We start from the raw sequence: 11,616 nt of genomic DNA, 5'->3' as shown, positions 1-11,616 counted from the left end.
GTGGGTGAGGCACCGTTGTCAGGAGGGTCCCTGGGAGCCTGGCTGCAGAAATGGCGCCCTGCAGGTGGGCTTGCTTCAGGCCAACCGCACCTCTGGAAGGTCTTTATGGGGGAGGGGAGGGCAAGGAAAGGGAAATACTTCACCTACCGGCTTCCATCTTCTTTCTGTCCAGGATATTAGCCCCTCAGTTCCCAGCCTTGGCAGAAATCCAAGCCAATAAGTTGGCCTCTCTCCGGGAGCTTGGCCCCCTACTTCCAGACTGCGTCCGCAGTCTCTGGAACCTTCAGATAGAATCTTTTTTTAATGCAACCAGCTTTGGTTGTTCTCACTGAGGTCCTGGTCAGCCACAGACTCTATCGTTGAGGTCAGAAGTCAAAGCTCACCTATTTATTTTGATACGTGATTTATTCCATCGCTGTTTTTTTTTTTCCTGAGGAATCAATAGATTTAGTTTTGGTTAACTCTCGATCTAAGAATCATTAAGAAGTAGTTAGGGTTTTGTTTTGTTTTTACTGGTTTTTTATTGCTTGATAACAAACTCTATAAAACCTAGCAGATTAAAACAACCTACACTGGGGCGCCTGGGTGGCTCAGTTGGTCAAGCATCTGACTTCAGCTCAAGTCATGATCTCACGGTTCTTGAGTTCAAGCCCCACATCAGGCTCTGGGCTGATAGTTCAGAGCCTGGAGCCTGCATCGGTTTCTGTGTCTTCCCCTCTCTCTCTCTGCCCCTCCTTGCTTGCTCTCTGTCTCTGTCTCTCTCTCAAAAATGAATAAATATTTTAAAGAAACACACGACATATCCTATCTCATCATTTCTGTGGCTCAGCTGGGTGGCTCTGACTCAGAATCTCTTCCAGGATGCAGTCATGGTGTCAGCTTGGATGGGACTCATCTCAAGGTTCAACTGGGAAAGTATCTGCCTCCAAGCCCACTCCTGTAACTGTTGGCAGGATTCCATTTTTCCACTGGATGTTCAACAGCTCAACGTCACAGCTTGTGTCATCAAATGAGTAAGTGACAGGAGCCAGGGAGAGAGAGTCCAACAAGGAGGCAGTCAGTTTCTTGTAACCTAATCTCAGAAGGGATATCCCATCACTTTTATTGTATTCTCTTCATTAGAAACATGTCTCTAAATCCAACCCAATCCATCTAGGCTGCTTCTTTTTCTTCTTCTTCTTCTTCTTCTTCTTCTTCTTCTTCTTCTTCTTCTTCTTTCTTTTAAAGTAGGCTCCATACCCAACGTGGTTCTCAAATTCAGGACCCTGCGATCAAGAGTCGCATGCTTTTTTTTTTCATGTTTGAAGTTCCTCTCGTTGTTTGGAAAAGCCTGTGCACCTCTACAGAAAGTGACAATGGCAGTCACCACACATTCACTGCCTTCCTGGCGTCGGGGATACAGGGATATGATCTACACTTACCCACTTAGATGTCCCACTGCAGACTTTGAAACAAAAGCCACTCATGGGAAAAAGCAGTGGGAGCAGCTACACCCAAGCACACGGTGCGGCAGGAAGTGGGGGCATTCTGGATCCCGCGTTCAGTACTTCTGAGGTCCAGGCAGCAACATCTTTGCCTAACGATGTGCCTGCTTCCTGGTTACCAAGTCGCCAAGCCTGCTTCTGGAAGCTTCTTAGAGATATTGTGAGCTAGCCACTACTTGTAAGTAAATTCTTCTCTCTGGTGAAGTGACCCAGAATTGTTTTCTTCAGCTTGCAGTGAAGAAATCTGAACGCGACACTGTCCTCATTCTTGTTAATCTCATCTCTTCTAGCGTCTTCATCAACATCAGCGGCTTTCCATTTCTGTGTTTCCTCCTCTATTTTCATTTTCTTTTGGCTCATTTTTATTCTCTTTTTGTCCTTTCCCTGTGTATTCTGAAATATTTACGTTCTCTTTCACCTCATGATTTGTTTTTCTACAGTACCAATTAGTCTTCCAACGACAAGTTTACCTCCATAATTTTGTCTTGACATTGTTTTCAACCCTCTCTGTCTCACCCAGTTGTCTTTTTATCTCCACCCACCTCTCAGGTACATCCCAACTCATGCAAGACTGGGGTTTTCATCTTGTCATCGGTCTCTCATTTCCCGGAATTCATCTATCCTTACATTTCATTGATCATGGGAGCAAATATTTCTCCAAATTAACCTCTGTTTTTCATAGTAAATATTTTTAAATGTTTATCTATTTATTTGTTTTTATTTTAGAGAGAGAGAGAGAGAGAGAGAGAGAGAATGTGTGAGTGGGAGAGAGAGGCAGAGGGAGAGAGAGAATCTTAAACGGGCTCTATGTTCAGCACAGAGGCAGACATGGGGCTCAATCCCATGATCATGGGATCATCAGCCAAAATCAAGAGTTGGGCGCTCAACTGACTGAGCCACCTAGGAGCCCCTCAGAGTAAATATTTTTAAATGGAGACTCTTATCCTGTATCTTAAATGCTACGTTCCCTGTCATCTAAGATGTAGAACCTTTTCAAAGATCAACTCTCTTGTGGTCAGATTCTACTTGAGTGTGCTCACTGTCCACTGGTTGCTGCTAGAATCTTCTCCCATTTCACCTAGAAAGCATGTTGGCATGCATGGCCCCTAGCAAACAGTTTTTAAAAATTTAGGTTAAATCTGAATTCTCAGAACAAATATGATATATTCTTTATAGTGTTGACTCCCAGACAGAGACCTTCAAAGATAGAATAGGTTGCTTATAAAATAATCATATAAAAAAATTCCACCACAACATGATCAAAGTCAACCAACAAATAGCAAACTGCAAAAAATATTGGCGATATTCACATAGAGGATAATGTCTCTAATTATATAAATATATTTAATGGTTACTATAAATACTACTGATTTAATGCAAATTATTAAGAAGTAAGAAACCAATAATCTTATGCACACAGGCAAAGGTCATGAGTAGGTAATTCTCAGAAAGGAGATATAAACTTTTTCATGCTTATGAAAAGAAAGTCACCTCAAAATAAGAGATTGCAAATGAAAACTATAATAAGATAGCATTTCTGGGGCGCCTGGGTGGCTCACTCGGTTAAGCGTCAGACTTTGGCTCTGGTCGCGATCTCACGGTCCGCGAGTTCGAGCCCTGCATCGGGCTCTGTGCTGACGGCTCGCAGCCTGGAGCCTGTTTCGGATTCTGTGTCTCCGTCTCTCTCTGCCCCTCCCCCACTCATACTCTGTCTCTTTCTGTCTCAAAAATAAGTAAACATCAAAAAAAATGTTTAAAAGATACCACTTCTTACTTATATTGTCAAAATTATGTGGCACCCTGAGTGAGCAAGATTTTGGAGAAATAGGCACATGGTATATTATTATTGGTGGTATAATTTTTATATAATCTCCCTAAAAGTTGTCAATATGTATGAAAATTTAAAACATGTATACCTTTTGTCTCAGCAGTTCTATTGGAGGGTTTTAAAAAAATTTTTTTAATGTTTTTATTTATTTTTGAGACAGAGAGAGACAGAGCATGAGTAGGTGAGGGGGAGAGAGAGAGGGGGAGACACAGAATCTGAAGCAGGCTCCAAGCTCTGAGCTGTCAGCACAGAGCCTGATGCGGGGCTCGAACTCACAAACCGTGAGATCATGACCTGAGCTGAGGTGGGACGCTCAACCGACTGAGCCACCCAGGTGCCCCTGAGGGCTTTTATCCTACAGATATACTTACACAGAAACTTAAAGACAGAGTAGTAGACTATTAATTGTGGCACTTTCTACAGCAGCTAAAGAGTAAAACAGCTTAAATATCCATCAATAGAGGAATGATAATATAAATTATAATACATCATATAATGGAATCCTATGCAATGTTGAAAACCGTGAGGAAGCACCAGTCATTCTAACATGGGATGATTGCCAAGATGTGCTGGATACGGTGGGAATAGAAAACAGTGTTGGAGAGTGTTTATACTGTGTTATTATCTGAGTGAGAAAGGTAAAACAGAGGCACCTACTCAATGGTTGTGTGTGCACTGAATATCTCTACAAAGGTGCAAGAAACAACTTGGATCGTTGACTCTTGGAAAAGACACTCTGGGACAGGTGGGCAAAGGTGGCATATAGGGCTACTTTTTACTATACGTTCTTCATAACATTTGGTATTTGATCATATGCATAATTTCAAAAATACAATAATTAAAGTCTTAATGAGGGTGCATGATACAATTACCTATATTTTATGCCCAAGTTTTGTCTCAACTCTTTTGTTTGTCTATTTTAATAGTAAAAATTGAGGCAGGAATAATATGGCTTTTACGATCTCAGAGGTTCTGTTCCTGAGATTCTCATGCAATTTTATAAACTGAAAAAAAGACTTTTTAAAAAAAAGGGGGAAGCAACATTGCCTGCAGAGATATCTTGACAGTAAATTCATTAGATAGTAAAATAGTTTTGCATAATAAAGGACTGGTGCTCTACTGCTCGTCCTTTGAAATTAAACTTGATTCAGAACTTGAACTGATTACATTAAAACAGCCTGTCCAGTCGAGGGGAGAAAAGCCCAGGACTCCATATGTGTAGACCCACAGAGCAAATATAGTACATTCTTTGGCTTCCTTACAAAATGTCAGTCCTTTGATCTTTGAAATAATTTCACCTGTGTTGATGATTTCACATAAAAAAAAATAATCTTGGTCTTAATCTCACATTTTTTTCCCATTTCTTCCTCTTTACCAGTTACATTTAATTGCTTTTTTTTCCTCATCCAAATGGGAGTTTTGTCTTTATTCAGACTGCTGGACTGAGTTCATAATGTGCAGCTAATATATAGCAGTCTTTAAAATAGTATGCCAAGATTTTTGAGAGGATTGGAGTTTAATGAGTAAGCCTGGCTGCTTCATTTGTAATATTGTATTCAGGAAAAAATTAAAAGGACTTCAAGTCATTTTTCTCTCTAATAGACTTAAGAATCAACTGAATTAAAAAAAAAACAGACACACACACCTTGTATCAGATGGGGTGGCCATATTCAGATATTCCAGAAATGTTTTCACTCAGAATAAATGAAATAATATTGGTCATAAATGTATGATTGTTGAAGAAGGAGTTCAAGTTCAGGAGGAGTGTATTAAAACCAGTCTCTCCACTCTTGTGCAGATTGAAATTTTCCACGCTTAAAAAAAAATGTCAAGCACTGTTTACTCCAAATCACCCAGACTTATAATCCCCTCACTTCTCCTGAGGGCACCTCCTTCTCTTCCCTTTCTCCAGAAGGTGGAGGAGCACACATGAGGCTGCTTCATGAGAGATTCTCAGGCGATTTTCATTCATTCAACTAATATTTCCTGAGGGTTTCCGTAGGTGGCTTCTGGACTGTGCTCTAAGCTTGCCAACCACAGTGTAAATGAGGCTACGTTCCTGCCTTCGCTAGGCTAAATCCTAGGAGGGAGGGCAGTGACTAAGCCAATCATCCTACATAATTTCAGACGGTGATACGTGTCTGCCTTCCATTGCTGTTCAATCCCAAAAGTTGCAACCTGAAATGGCGACCACTTATTTGCTCATGATGCTGCGTGTTGGCAATTCGGGCAGGGCTCAGCTGGGAAGATTTAGCTGTTCCAGGTGGTGTCAGCTGGGTTTGTGTATGTATTCGTGGTTATTTGGAAAAGTGTCTGTAGAGTGGTTGGTCCCAGAGAGCTCGTACATGAGCCTACCAGTTGGCTTGGTTTGTAGGCTGGGACACCTCATTCTCCACCCCCTGGCCTCTCTGGTAGGCTAGCTCAGGTTATTCAAATGGTGGTCTCAGAATTCTAAGGAGGTAAGGGCAAGACCTAATACATAGGAATTTTAAATTTATGCATGTGTCATATTTGTTATTCCCCTATTAGCCAAACAAGTCACTAGGGCGCGCATATATATATATATATATATACATATATATATATATATATGCGCCATGTACCAAAGATCCCAGATTCAGATATTTTCATGAAGTCCAAAGCATAGGCTTTCACGAGGGCCTGCTTACATTTTGCTTCTGCCTGTCTCAAAGTCATTTTTTTTTTAAATAAAACTTTTCTTGCCCATTGGAAAATACTCCATTAAACAAAATTACACAGTGATTATTATCATTATCATTACTATCGGCATGATTCGGGGCTCGCCAGAGGGGTTAATATGCCACCATGCATTGGGAATCCCTAAGATGAGGACTCTCGCTTGTACTTCACAGACTTTTTCCACCACAAAGTATCTCCAAGGCAGTTGCTACCTGATTCCAACAATTGTTGCTGTCAAAATTGTGGGTCCAATGTATCTGGATCTTCCAGGCTTGCAAAAGTAGCAAAAACAGTTCTTCTATTTTACGCAAAATTTCTAATTTTGAGATACTGACAACTTGTTTAAGTGTCTTTTAAAGATTCAGTACAAAAAAAAAATGTTTTTAATAAGCAAAATACAACTGAAAACCGAATCTGACAGGTTGGTGACTTTACATAAAGGCCCAAGGAGCCTTTTACAAAAGAATTCATGTTGACGGAAGGCAGAGTAGAGGTTCAGAGGTTTGGCTTCACGGGTGTTCTGGCCCTAAGGGGAGGGTAACACAAGAATGAACACAAACCAAAGAAAGAACTGTTCTCAATAATCTCCACGGTACCAAGAGCTCAGAGAGTGAGTATCCCTGGTGAAAGTATTGATGGCTTAAGCTCAGTGACCTCAGCATCAGTAAAGACCCTAGACTGTGATGTCCCAAGGAACTAGCAGAAGGAGAAGCCCAATTCTTCCTGATAGGCCCACCCACCACTGATTTGTCGCTTGTCAACTGGACAATTCCAGATGGGGGAGAGGCAGTTTTCTCTCTCAGCTTTCCTATTGGAAGCACACTTTTTCTGTGAAGCACATCGGGTCCATTCCATTTCCCGTCCGCATTCTACATATATTCCGGACTCCAACTTCTCTGGCATTAAATACTGCCTCCTCATCTGTTTTGTGCTTCCATCTCTGTCCTAGTAAACTGCATTTACCAAAATTGTGCTGTCCACATGCTGTAGCACAATGAAGCCTTGCTAATCCCCCCCCCCCCATCAAGAGGTAGAGTCTGGTCCCTTTCCCTAGACTGGCTTTGTGAACATCCTGTAACTAATACAGTGGAGGAGAAGTGACCCTCTGCATGACTTCAGAAGGTTTTGCAGCCGCTGTCTGTTTCTCTTGGGTCCCAGGATCTACGGCAGAATTTCTCAACATTCGCACTGTTGACATTTTGGGCTGAAAAATCATTTGTGAGGAAGAGTGGGTGGGGGATGTCCCATGCATCATAGGATGTTTAGCATTGTGGACCCTCAGACTAGCCCATCTGCTAACTGAGTACCACTAAGTAATCTCAAAATCACCAGAAGCAGAAGGATTACCCAGCTGAGCCATGCGCGAATTCCTTGCCTGCAGAATCAGTGACCTTCACCTTTTGAAAGGTTGCTGTTTTAACCCACTAAGTTTTGGGATAGTTTGTTGTATAGCAATAGTGACTGGAGCACCTCCATAGATGGAAAATGAAATGTAATGATATTTTTCTATTTTATTTATTTTTAAGTTCATTTATTTATTTTGAGAGAGAGTGCATGCGAATGGGGAGGGGCAGAGAGAGAGGGGGGGAGAGAGAGAGTCCATGCTGACAGTGTGGAGCCTGATGTGGGGCTTGACCTCAGGAATCCTGAGATCCTGACCTGAGCTCAAGAGTTAGACGCTTAACCAACTGAGCTACCCAGGTGCCCCAATATTTTGCTATTAAAAAAAAGGAAATTAGCATCCATTGGCTGCCCTTGGACACTCCTTTTAATTTTTCTAGTTTATGGTACAGCAAATGAAGTTGCTCTCATTCACTTAACACACACGTATTGAGGACCCATATTTGTGCCAGGAGCCAGGTTGGATTCTATAGACGCATAAATAAACATAACATTTGTCATTATTATATCTGTATAATTGCCTTCATGCATCCTGCTATCTAACCAACATTCTCAGTTCTGTGAATGGGTGATCTTGAAATGACCTTCACTCTTCAGTTTCTTTCTTCTTCTCATTGTAGTCGCCTTCCCGGAACTTCCTCTTCCTTCACCATCTTCCTCCATCTTGTCCACAGTGGGGCCAAATCTACCTCCTCCACAAAACCTTGTCTGTCCTACACATTAGTCAAAATTATATCCATCTCTTTTTTGGCCCTTCACATTTTCCTCCTCTCCTCCCATCCCAAATAACACATACTATCATCCTCACTTGGCATTTGACCCTCCTACTTCAGAGTGAAAACAGAACCCACGAGCATTGAGTTCCGCTGGCTTCTAGCTTTCCCAGCCCACAAACACAGCCACACCTCCTGTATCGGTCGGGGTTCTCCAGAGAAACAGAACCAACAGGAGACAGATATAGCTATAGCTATAGATCTGTATATCTACATTAGAGAGAGGAGGAGATTTATTAGAGGGGTTGGCTCACATAGTTACGGAGGCTGAGAAGTTCTACAGTCTGCCCTCTGCGAGAAAAACCAGCGAAGCCAGTGGTAAATTCCGAGTCTGACGGCCTGAGAATCAGGCTGATGGCGTAAGTCCCAGTCTATGTCCTAAAACCTGAGAACCAGAGGGACCAATGTCCAAGGGCAAAGGATAGGTGTCTCGGTTCCAGCAAAAAAGAGAGTGATTCTAACTTCCTCTGCCTTTTTGTTGTAGGCAGGCCCTCCATGGGCTGGAGGATGTACCCCCCCCCACACACAGCCACCTGCCACCCCACATTAGTGAAGGCAGTCTCATTTCCTCAGCCTACTGACTCAAATCCTAATCTATCCTACAGACATTCCCATGGGCACACCCCAAAACAATGTTTGACCAGTTACCTGGACACCCTTTAGCCCACTGAAGCTGACACATAAAATTAAACATCACACCTTCTTCGCTCCATTTTAATCGAAAAAGTCGTTTGCCTTCAGTTGAAAGCCACTCCCTCTCTGCTCTGGACCTGTATCTCCCCCTGCCGCTGGGAGCCAGAGTCCCTTTTTCTCTGGGACTCTCTCTCTCTCTCTCTCTCTCTCTCCCTCCTCCACCCCCACCATTAGCTTCAGCTTAAAATAATCACCTGAAGCCTCTCCCACTGGCAAAGGAGAGGGTGCTTTCTTGATTCCATCCCGAGTTCTATTCACTTTCCTTATTTTCAGAGTCAACATTCTTGAGTGTTCTCTCCAAACATTGTCTCCACTCTTTAATCCCTCACCTTTTCTTTAGCCTTTTATAATGTCCTGCCTCCTCATCCCTGTACACAGTCCCCATCCTCAGCCCCGTGCCACACACATTCTAAACGTTCTCTGCGGAAGGTGGCCACAGGCTTTGCCGTTGCTGAACAGCAGACAATTTTCAGGCTCCATATCACAAACTCTTGTTGTGATTGACAGTTGCCCACTTCCTTCTGCTTACAAATCCCCTAGCTTTCCAGAACCCTGCTCTCCCTTTATCCCTGCAGCTCCTTCTTGGTCTTTTTTTTGAGGGGGGCTCTTCTCTGGCTGCACCTCAGTGTGAATATTCTCTTCTCTTCTCATCAGTTCCTGCTTCTCTCCTCAGTTCTCTCCTCAGATACTCCCATAGCTTCCTCAGTCACCCAGACGGCCCTGGATTCAGTGATTCCCAGTCCCCAACTCTGCTGAGCTCTAAACTCATAGATGTAGCTGCCTCCTGAACACACCCATTTATTTGTCCCTCACATATCTAAAACACCCTAATTTGGTCTTGGTTAATTTGGCTTTTTAAATATGTTCCTTCTTAGGGTCTCCATCTTGAAAACGAGCGCCCCTCTCACTGGAGCATCTGACAGAGGCTCCATACCCTGTTAATTACTAGACCCCCAAGGATTCTGCCTTCCTTAATTTAGCTCACGTCCGTCAACACTGAGTCTGCCTTAGCTCAGACCCGCATCACTTCTCCTCTGGACAATTGCGGCAGCCTTGTGATTAACCCCCATCTCCAACTCTGCCCCCCCTCCTGACCATTCCCCACTCTGCTGCCAGATTCATCTTTCTAATATAAACATTTGATCATCTGGATGACAGGATGAAAATCTCCCTTGATAATAACGTCCAAGTTCCTCGGTTGGGCAGACAGGGCTTTATGATCTAGTTACTGCTTACTTTTCCCTCTTGCTGCAACATCCCCTACGCCTTGGCCACACTACATACGTTTACAGATGCGCGAGGACATCATCCTCTCTTGTGTCTATGACTTGCCATCGTGGTATTTTTCCCTAGCATTGTTTTCCTTTCTGGTATGTTCTTCTCCCATCTTACCCCTTCCTCGGTTGGCTATAATTAAATTAGTGAGATTGCTTAACTATTAACAGATGATTGCTGTCTTTAGGAGATGTGTTTCTAATCCAGCGAAGCAATGAAAATAGAATTTAAGTACCGTGTTTTCTGATTAAGAAGATTCAGCGTTAACATATAGTTATTATTTTTGTCCCCACATAACCTAAGGTTTCAAAGCGAGTTTAGCAGCTGATACTAGCTTCATCATCTACTCACTACTCCCTCTTTCCTCCCACTAGAAAAATATGCTCCGTGCACCCAGGGAGCTTCATCGTGTTGCTGCTGTAGGGCCCCTCTGTCTCGCGCAGCGTGCAGAAGAGGGTGGGGGTCAGTGTGCATGTGCTGAGTGAAACAGTCAATAAATGCTCGATCTTAAATATTCAGCCTAGGGGTCTTTGAGTAGCCTTCCCCGATGCCCCCAAAGCAGGACGGTATGGGATCTTCTTCCCTTGTGACTCAACATACCCTCCGGTTTTCTCTATCATAGCACGAAGAACAGTATACGTGACTTTCCATGGCCGTGTCTCTTCCTGCTGCCCTCTGCAACCTTATTGTCACCTCCTTGAGAGCAAAGACTGTGTCTCGTGAGTCTCTGTCCGCAGGTTTAAGCACAGTACCAGGCATGGAGTAGGTGTGCAAACCACGTCTAAAACAAATAACCCCATCACGCCCTCTACAAGATCAATCTGTGCACAGTCTTTGTCTCTCTCGCCGGTCGGCACTTTGAGGAAAGGAATTCTTTTTGCCCAATCTTTCTCCTACTGCCTACCGCCATGCCGTTCACATTCTAGACGCACAATGAATGTTGAATTAAATTACCATTAGTGTTTCATATGCTCAGATAAACCTAAATGGTGCTCATCAAAAACAACAAGATGTTCATTTTTACAATGCTGACCAACAGCACGATGCCATGATATTGAAACAGATGGTTAGTTGCAACTTTGATAATTATATGAAATACATTCTTTCAAACACCAAGTTGCTGTGGAACTTTTGGCATCTAGTCCATACTTAATAGTCTGCCGTGTGTCTGTTGGGATTTTGTGCTAAGGTACCCATTATCTTCAATCAGGACCTCCTAGAAGGATAATTTTCTATAGCTGGAGCGTCCAATCTACCACAACCTGGATAAAATAGGCTGCAGAATGATTAAACTCCCTTTGCTGCCACTGTATGCTCACCAAGCATATGCATTATTTATTTGTTGGCATACAGAAAGTAGAAAATTTCCTGGTCCGCCTCCTGGACAGCGTTTACTTATTCCTGAAAAATTCTGACTCTGAATCTCTTTTTGCGAGATTTCACAGCTTTTAGAACATTACCC

Source organism: Lynx rufus, unplaced genomic scaffold (assembly GCF_022079265.1).
Source record: "Lynx rufus isolate CCGP_SWC_20201006 ecotype Redwood Valley unplaced genomic scaffold, mLynRuf1.p SCAF_1, whole genome shotgun sequence".
Classification (NCBI taxonomy): domain Eukaryota; kingdom Metazoa; phylum Chordata; class Mammalia; order Carnivora; family Felidae; genus Lynx; species Lynx rufus.
This window is presented reverse-complemented; position numbering follows the sequence as displayed.